The following is a 9,831-nucleotide window of genomic DNA, read 5'->3' as shown; positions in this document are numbered from 1 at the left end:
AGATTTTTAAAAATGTTTAAACTACTAGCAAAAATAGTAATAACCAATTAAAAATAGCATTTAAGTGTGAAAAATATATACATATTAATAATAATATGAACAGACATTTAACATTTGGTAATGCAAGCAATAGTAGTAGTATAAACAAGACAAAAACTATAGTCTCGAGTAATAAAAATTATCTTGACTAATAAAAATTATCTTTACATTCTCTACAAAAACTTAAAAATGAAAAATAAATTACTTTTCATTAAAAAAAAACTGACTTGGATGTAGCTTATCATTTACATAAAATTACTGTGGGTTTTACAGTTGGCTGCACACATGCATGGGGGATGCTATGGGCAGGCATGGCATCCGAGGAGTCGAAATAACTGCCCAGATAGCCGTTGCCCATTATCTTGCCCCACCAGCACTACCGAAAAATATTCTACGGGCTACACGCTTTCTTCCCGTGATTACGTCGAATTCCTCATACCACACATGATCGCTTCATCCGTAACTTTCTTTCGTCCGAGAGTTCCTTTGCAAACATACGCAGAAGTCAAGAAACCATCATTAACATTTGTCTGTTCAATTCCATTTCATAATGGAATGAATGAGCAGCAACTATGATTATATAAACAAATGTTCACCTGATCAAGGTATCGCTGTTGGTACCCTCCCCATTAACTTTCTCAAACAATCCCGTCTCTAAATTTACTCTGGAAACAGGCTTTTCCAGAAGCTTTTTCCCTATATTCATAAGTTCCTTCAGATTTTCCGGAGTAGAGATATCCACAGACGCTGTGTCTCCCGTCAATTCATTTTCCTAAAATTAATCAAATTATGGGCGTAATTCACTTCAAACTATATGGATAAAAGCCTTCTATTAATTAAATTTATGTATCTGAATTCTTAGATAGTTCTTTTTAGCATCGAAGGCTGGAAAGAGTAAGGCAGTATAAATGTCCACCATATCTGAACTCGATTGCATAAAAATGTCGACAAGTGGTACTGAATTTTCCTGACGGAGCCAACCCAAGAGTCCCCACTTTGCAACATCACTTGCTTTATACGATGCGGTTTTGTACCCAGTTCCAAGAGACAACACAAAAATCTTTCTTTTGTCCTGATTAAAAATACTACCCATTAACACTCATTTATTCATGAATTCCTTATGTTGAAGATAATGTTTCCTTATTAAATTGATTCACCTCTGCTTTGCTCAGAGATACTCAATTCTCGCCGTGCCTGAGAGATTCTTGTGTCACTTCGTCGATTGCAATTAAAGTCTGCAAATTGAAAGTACAGTTGAAAAACATTCTTGTTAGCTGTAGCCAATCAACGAGTATATAGGGGGGGACAATGGTAGAATTATTACTGGATTGTTAGCGGCCACTCCTCCATCTACGAGGTTGAATTCTCTCTTATTACCTCCAGAATCTTTTGTTTCAAAATGGTGGGCAGGAAGATATGTTGGGGCAGCCGAAGTAGCAATGCATACATCTGATACATATGCATCTTTCGAAGTATCGTGTTTGGCCTGTTTTACATAACACACACAACAAATGACAATCTATATGCCTAGAAAACGATAGTATAGAAAGGACCCAGATGGTTAAAGAAAGAAGAAGAAAAGTACCTCAAAAGTGGAGAAAATAATGGGCTGCTCTAAATTGGTATCAAAGGCAGGGATGACCACATTAGTTCGTAGTTGGTGCAATCGAACGGCACCCACTAAATCTCTTAAAAGCTTGTGCAGATGATCCCCAAATAACAGTATTTGGGGCCTCTCGCAGTAGAATATATTGTTTGGAACCATCCCGAAATACCGCTGCGAGGATTCGTTAAACACCTTAGTGTCTTCTACTCTTCTAATAGTCCTTTTTATTCTACCAACTGAGAATGCTTGTGAATTGTAGGTCACTAACCTTTTGACTGGGAATATTTTAGGGCACTGGTCCAAATCGAATTGTGTAATATCCTTGACCGCAAATAATGGTTTGTTTTGCTTGTTTGGAGCAGTCAGCATTACGGTAACGAGACCTCCTGTGCTTGTCCCTGCAATGACATCGAAGTAATCTGCTAATCTGACATCTGGGCCATCCAGTTTCTGTCAACAAATTTAAGTTACTTTTAGAAAAAATGATGTCTTCAAAATAGTAAGCACACTAGAAAAAGCCTTAGGATTGGATAGAATAAAACACCTGAAGCTCTGCCTCTAGAAACTGAAGTATTGTTGCAGGGATGATCCCCCTGACTCCTCCTCCATCAATGCTGGGAATTGTGATCATATCTCCGTCAGTGGCTGACAGGTGTCTCTCAGTTGCCATTGCTCTTAGTTGACAAGCAAATATTGAATGAAATGAGACAATCTGAGATGGGAACAACTTTTAATATTGATCCAACTTAATCAACCGGTAGACCACTACGTAAAGTTGAAGAAGAAAATGATGATTTTGAAGGTGCTGCAATGGTTTGCATATATAGAAAGAAAAGTAGGAAATGAATCATGGTGTGCCTACATGCAATGCTCGTGGAATGCATTGTACTGCCCACCAAAGGGATAAGATGTGAGTGTAAAATGACTATAAATGTTAATCCTGCTTCTTCAGAGACCAGGTGACACGTCTCATATAGATATGGTGAGGGTCATTACAATGTAAAAGACGGTGTGTAATGATGCCTTCTCACACATGATTTTCGTGGGCAGAAAATTGATAAAGGGCTTAATTTCAGTCAAATGATGTCCGTAATTTGAGCGGGAAAATGACAGCACGGAAGGAAAAATATTCCAGACATCTTTTCCATTTAAAATGGGGTCCTAGCTAAATCCTCGAAGATAAGGTTTACAAACCATCATCTTAAATTCACATTAATAAAGACAATTCAAGATCTTTAACGTCGATAGAGCACTGTGTACGAGGTCTCTAATTCTATCCAAACTATACAAGACATAAACAAAAACTATGACCCAGACCATTATGGTGCCTTACGTAATATGGAATGACTCGGTGTTTGCTGTAGCAGGTAGTTCTTTCATAGAAGCATTAGTGCATTATAGTATCATAGATAGCAACATTGTTTACTATCTTTAGAAAATATCATGTGAATAGATGAAGAGATTTAGTTCAACATATCATCTATATATTGATTGATGGTCAAATAATGAATACTGGTTGAGGTGATTTCTTTATATGTGTAGTATCTGAAAGGTAAAGAGTTGGAGATATGATATCACGAAGTGTAGATACAATACCTTAGTGAATGTAAACAAAAATAGAAATTTTTTGAGAAATATAATTTTTAATTTTTTGAAAAAGGTTTTATGTTTTTTTGGATTTAAATATAGTTCCATATATTATGTAATATTTGTAGTCATAAGTATAAATTATGTTGAAGATTTGTTATTATTTATGATTATTTGCGAAGATTAGTTATTATTTATGATTTAGTAAAGATTTGTTGTTATAAGTGTAAATCTACATAATGAAGCACATTTTCTGCAAGAGGAAGACCAATGATATACTTACCTATGCTAATTTTAGTATTTTAGTATTTCATATATAAAAATTAAAACTTGAATATTTATCTAATAGAATCTTTATTGATGAACAAGAATTCCACTATCAAATCAAATAATATATATTCCTAAGCGAAAGTATATGTATATACAAAATTACAAGACAACTGTTCTAATGACTGCACCTTTCCTTGTACTCCTTTTTAAGAAATGATGTATGTTTTATGCATAGTTTATCTCCAAAGACCATTTGGTCATAGACATCTCAAACTAGACTACTACCAATTAAAAAATTCTAATCCTTAACACCACAAACCCAACCATCACATTTGTTAAGATTGTATTTCTTGCATCATGCTATAGAATAGTTCGTGCACCATTAGATTCAGTTTATGGATGTCTCGTGCACATCACAATTACAATAGAAGGTTGAATGCATGTTTAACATCATTGGTAGGTAGAGGAAGCCCTTATCTTTTCTAGTGGTAACTACAGAGATGGAGATATTAAAAAAGAAAACCTGGTGCCACCATGGTATAAAGACTAAATCTAGACAGTAGTGAGAGCAATTATGGAATGGAAAAGAGGAGAAGGGAAGGCGATAGAGCTATAGCAAAAAGCATAGAAAGAAATCATCGTATATGTAGAAATATAGAAATTAATAAATGTTCATTACTGTCTACATTTGGAATTCCAGACATTCTTCATAGCATTTCTCTTTTGTTCTAAGTAGTGATAAAATAGATTATGATAGAACTTGTAGTCCATTCTAATGCCTCTCCATAGGTGTTGGATTTTTTACTTAACTTGGTTTGTCCCTAGAGCCTACTAGTCACCTACCTGTCATAAATTGAGTTCCCCAAGTCTCCTTCGACACTGCAGCTCCAACAGAGACATTAAATATGGTAGGTAAGTTTAATTTCAAAAATGAGAGGGAAGTTTTTGTGTGAATAGAAAGATAGAATAAGGGGAATGTTTTATTCATTCTAATAGGTCCCATACATTTTAAGTGATTTAAAAGAGTTTAGTAGAGCAGTAGTTGCAAAAGGTTTTATCAAAGTGCAACAGTATGAGTGAATGTTTTTCTAAGTTTTGTGAAAGTAAAACTTTTTCCTATCTGAGTAGTGATTGCTCCAAGCTTATTGTATACAACTTTACATTGCGATAAGTTTTTTTAGTATTTATATATTTTGAATTTCTAGGTTTGTACTTTTACTTTCTAGATTTTTAATAGTTTGATTTGGTTAATAGAAAGAAAATAAGCAGACAAACTAGTCCACCTCTAGCATACTATGTTTGATCTTGTCTCTATTCATATATTTCATTGTGCATGTTAGTAGTTTTGGAAAAATTGAGAAGAAATCTTTGTCTCTATCTATGAATTTTTTGAGATGTTGTTATTGCTCCTTGCATGGCTTGATTTGTATTTTTTTGAGTAATTTGGTTCCTATTGACAGAGTAACTCAGTATTTACCTCTATTGAGCGTCCCTTTGGTGACTTAGCAACTCACTTTCTTGCTTACAAAGCTCCTTGTGTAGACTAAGCAACTTGCTCCCTAGTATTCTTGAGCAACTTGGTAGTTTTCTATCCGCTATGTTCTCGTGTTCTTTTTCTTATTTTTTGACATGGTATTAGAGCTATTTGGCCCCACATCCTTGTGAGTTTGGACATTTTGTTTTTTCTTGATGTTGAAGTATTTGGTGTAGGAAAAACTACTAAAAATGAAGGAAAGGCTTGGCAATAGCCACCGTCCTTTAATGGAGAAAGTTATGTCACTTGGGGAAAAGATGAGAACCATTATGGTTGCAAATGACTCTTGGGAGTTTGTGGTTAATGGGTTTGATGATGTTATCAAACTAGCACAATATGCTGCCCTCACCAACAATTAGAAGACTTAATTGAAGGAGTCAAGGAGGAAGGATACAAAAGTGTTAAGCCTGATTGAGGCAACAATGATAGAGGTGATTTTTTCCAAGAAAGCAACAACAAATTATTCAAAGGAAGCATTAGATATACTTGAGATGAATTTAAAAGGGACTGATAAATTTTGTGTAGTGAAGCTACAAATGATTTGAACAGAGTTTGAGAACCTTGAAATGAAGGATAATGAGTCTATATTAGACATTAGTTCAAGAATCTCTAGTTTGGTAAACCAATTGAAGTCAAATGGAGAAGATTATGAGAAGTAGAGAATAGTGGAAAATATACTAAGAAGTCTAGCTCCAAAGTGTGATAATCTTGTGATGACCATTAAAACGACAAAGGACCTCACCACTTTGACAATGGATGAGTTGATGGGTACTCTCCAAACCCATGAGCACCAGATCAATAGATCATAAATATATTCCTAGGAGAAAGCTTTTAAAGCTCAATCTAATGTAAGAGGAAAGGGGAGAGGAAGAAATGGCTTCGTTAGAGGCTCTAAAGGTAGAGGTTGTGGTAGCTATGGACAAAGAAATACTTGAGGAGAAAGCTTAGGACAAGCATGCAACCAAGAGGGAAAAAGAAGCTCTCAAAATAGCTCTAAAGGAGGCAAGAAATATTACATCTCAAATAAGAGCAACGTGGAGTGTTACTATTGCCACAAATTTGGGCATTATGCAAGTGCATATTGGAAAAGGCAAGGTGATCAGTCAAGGCAGATTGCAAATGTGGCTGATGTGAATGTGGGTGATGTAAATAATCCCACAACCTTCATCATCTACAATATTGGTGAAGAAGGAAGCCCTAAGGTACAACATTTGGACAATGGTTGTAGCAACCAAAAGACTACTAATGAAAACTTAATTTTCATTTATTAATACAAATTTCAAATCTAAAATCAAAATGAGAAACAATAGAACCATTTCAATTTGGGCAAAGGATTAATTATGGTCTACATCAAGCAAGGTGAGAAGAGAGAAATTCAAAATGTTTATTTTTATCTGAGCATGAAGCATAATTTGATGAGTGTTGGACAACTCACTCAATATGGTTACAAAGTGTTGTCAAAAAATGACAAGTGTGTCATTCATGAGAAAGATGGGAGTAAGAAGATTCTTACAGCAGTCCAAATGACAAGGAACCAAATGTTCCCTTTGAGGATATTGACATTCTTTTCTTCTCAAGTTGTTGCTACATCTTCTAAGTATGCATGTACAATAGTACATCAACAATCAGCTCTAAAGAGCATGATTGATAACCCCTCCAAGCTATGGCATCTTAGGTATGGACATCTTGGTTATCTTGGTTTGAATTTATTGTCTAAGTAAAGAATGGTAGATGGTTTTCCTAATATTGAAGAGTCATGTGACAAGTGTGAAGCTTGTATTTTGGGTAAGCAACATAGGCTTCCCTTTAATTTTGGTATCAAAAGAAGGCCAAGGGCACCATTAGAGCTAGTGCATACTGATTTAGTTGGACCAATACAAACAATATCTATTGGGGGGAGTACATATTTTATGATATTCATAGATGATTTCAGCCATAGGACATGGGTGAATTTCTTGAAATATAAATTTGATGTATTTGATAAGTTTGTAAGATTTAAAACCTATGCTAAAAAGGAATGTGGATATTATGTAAAAGTCCTAAGGTCAAATATAGGTGGGAGTATACCTCCAATTCTTTTGTAAGTTTTTGTAGGAAAAAGTACATCAAGAAGGAGCTTACAACTAGATATACTCCATAGAAAAATGGAGTAGCTAAGAGGAAGAATAAGACCATTGTTGAGATGACAAGGAGCATGATGAAAGGAAAGAGACTGCAAACTGAATATGGGGGAGAGGTCGTAGCAATAGTAGAATATTTGATAAATAGGTGTCCCATTAAGGAAGTCCATAATAAAATTACTCCTGAGGCATGGGAAAGACATAGATGGATGGTTAAGCACTTGAGGGTGTTCAGATGTGTAGCATATGCACATGTGCCAAAGGAGCAAATGAAAAAGTTGGATTACAGGGGTGTGAAGTGCATAGTCATGATTATAGTTTAGAATCAAAGGCATGTAGATTGTATGACCCTGACACCAAGAAGACCATCATCTGAAGAGATGTAGAGTTCATTGAAAACCAATCATGTGATGGTTCAGTGGATAAATCAATAAGCACTTCAAGTAAAGTGCCAATAATTGATGAAGAAGATGAAGTTGGTGATTAGCATGATGAAGCAGTAACAAATAAAGAAATCTTTGGACAATTTCATATTACTCTTGAGAGAAATAGCAAGAAAGGGAAGCAGCCACAATCAACAAGAGATTAAGCTCTGAGTAGCTCCAGACAATTTCATATTGGTGTACAGTAGGTATAGAACAATAACAACAAGAATAGAAAAATTTCAAACCTCATTATTGCCTCCCTATTGCTAAGAAAGACCAAGATTTTTAGGGATATATAGTAAGATGAAATGTGTGATGAAGAGTTTGATGAGAGTGTACACTTTTCATTATTTTCTCATAGTGATCCAATTTATTTTGAGGAAGTTGTGAAAGAAACGAAATGGTGTAAGGTCAAGGATGAGGAAATAGATACAATAAAGAGAATTTAGATGGGAGCTAACTATTTTGCCTCCTAAGAAACATGTTATTGGATTTAAATGGGTCTATAAGACCAATGCAATGCTAATGGAGAAATAAATAGGCATAAGGCATGATTAGTGCTCAAAGGGTACAAACAATAGTATGGTATAGAATATGATGAGACTTATACCCTGGTTGCAAGAATGGAAATTGTGCATGCTATCATTGCACTTGTAGCCAACATAAATGAAATGTATTTAAAATGGATGTGAAGTCTTCCTTCTTTAATGTAATTTTGAAAGATGAGGTGTATTTGGAGTAGCGATTTGGTTATGAAGTTTTGGGTGAAGAACACATGGGTTATAGGATGGAAAAAATAGTTTATGGGCTGAAACAAGCTACATAGGCATGGTATATAGGAGGATTGACTCATATTTGATGAGCAATGGCTTTAGAAAAAGTGATGGTGAGCCCACTCTCTACATCAAGGTATCTAATAGTAAAGCTTTGATTGTTGTCTTGTATCTAGATGATTTAATTTTTACTAGAAATGATAATTTCCTAATTGATGATTTCAAAGAGGCCATGAAGAGTGAGTTTTAAATGACAAATTTGGGTCTCTTGATGTATTTTCTAGGCATAGAAGTGAAAAAAATGCATGATGACATCTTCATCTCTGAAGATTAATATGTAGATAAAATCTTGGAGAGATTTAAAATTCAAAATAGTGTGGCAGCCCCAAAACCAACAGTTGTAGATCTGAAGTTGAGTAAGAAAGATTGCAACAATAGTGTGAATCCAACATTATATGAAAGTATGGTTGGAAGCTTGAAGTATTTGACATCAATTTGACCTAATATGATGCATGTAGTAAGTCTGATTTTTAGATTTATGAAAACTTTGAGGGATTCTCATTGGGAAGTATATGCTAGTTGGTTATATAGGTAGTGATTGGGTCAGAAGTTTTGATGATAGGAAGAGTACTTCTAGTTATGTATTTCATATTGGTTTGGGTGCAATTTCATGGGCATCCAAGAAGCAATAAATTTTTTCTCAATCTATAGTAGATAATGAATACATAGTAGAAAATGAAGCAACATGTCAAGCTATTTGGTTCAGAAGAATCTTGGCAAAATTGAAGGAAAATCAAGAGGATAGAAGCACAATCTATTGGGACAACATTTCCTTAATAGAATTGAAAAAGAATCTAGTCTTTCATGGAAGAAGCAAGCATATTAAAATAAAATATCATTTCATTGGAGAGTTTCTTGAGAATAGTAAAATTAAGATGGAGTATTTTAATTTCAAGCAACAACTAGCAGACATATTCTCTAAGCCATTAGGCATAGCTAGTTTTGTGCGACTAAGAAGATGTCTAGGCATAGCTAATTTTGATCAGTAGTGATCTATGCATTATTGGCTTGAAACAAAATGGAAGTGTTGGATACTAACTCGATTTGTCCCTTGAGACTTCCACTCACCTACCTATTAGAAGTTGAGTTCTCCAAGTCTCCTTTGACATTGCAGCTACAATAGAGACATTAAGCTCAATAGGTAAGTTTGAATTCAAAAATAAAAGATTTTTTTTGTGTGTGAAAAAAAAGAGACAAAATGGGGGGATTTTTTATTCATTCTAACATGGCATAGACATTCTGAGTGATTTTGAAAAGCTTAGTAGAGAAGGAGTAGCAGAAGGTTTTATTAGAGTGTAGCAACACAAGTGAATGTTTTCTAAGTTTTGTGAAAGCAAAAGTTTGTTTTGTATGAGTAGTGATTGCTCCAGGCTTATTGTATGTAGCTTTACATTGCTATAAGTTTGTTTAGTATTCA

At 34.7% G+C, this 9,831-nt stretch overlaps 1 pseudogene; it reads right to left on the bottom strand.

Annotated features, from left to right (window-relative positions):
- Positions 1 to 472: 472 nt before the first annotated feature.
- On the bottom strand, positions 473 to 2,358 carry LOC149541646 (patatin-like protein 2; annotated as a pseudogene).
- Positions 2,359 to 9,831: the final 7,473 nt, after the last annotated feature.

Source organism: Cupressus sempervirens, chromosome 8 (genome assembly GCF_028749045.1).
Source record: "Cupressus sempervirens isolate cs-2001-9-10 chromosome 8, ASM2874904v1, whole genome shotgun sequence".
NCBI classification, from domain to species: domain Eukaryota; kingdom Viridiplantae; phylum Streptophyta; class Pinopsida; order Cupressales; family Cupressaceae; genus Cupressus; species Cupressus sempervirens.
This window is presented reverse-complemented; position numbering and strand designations above follow the sequence as displayed.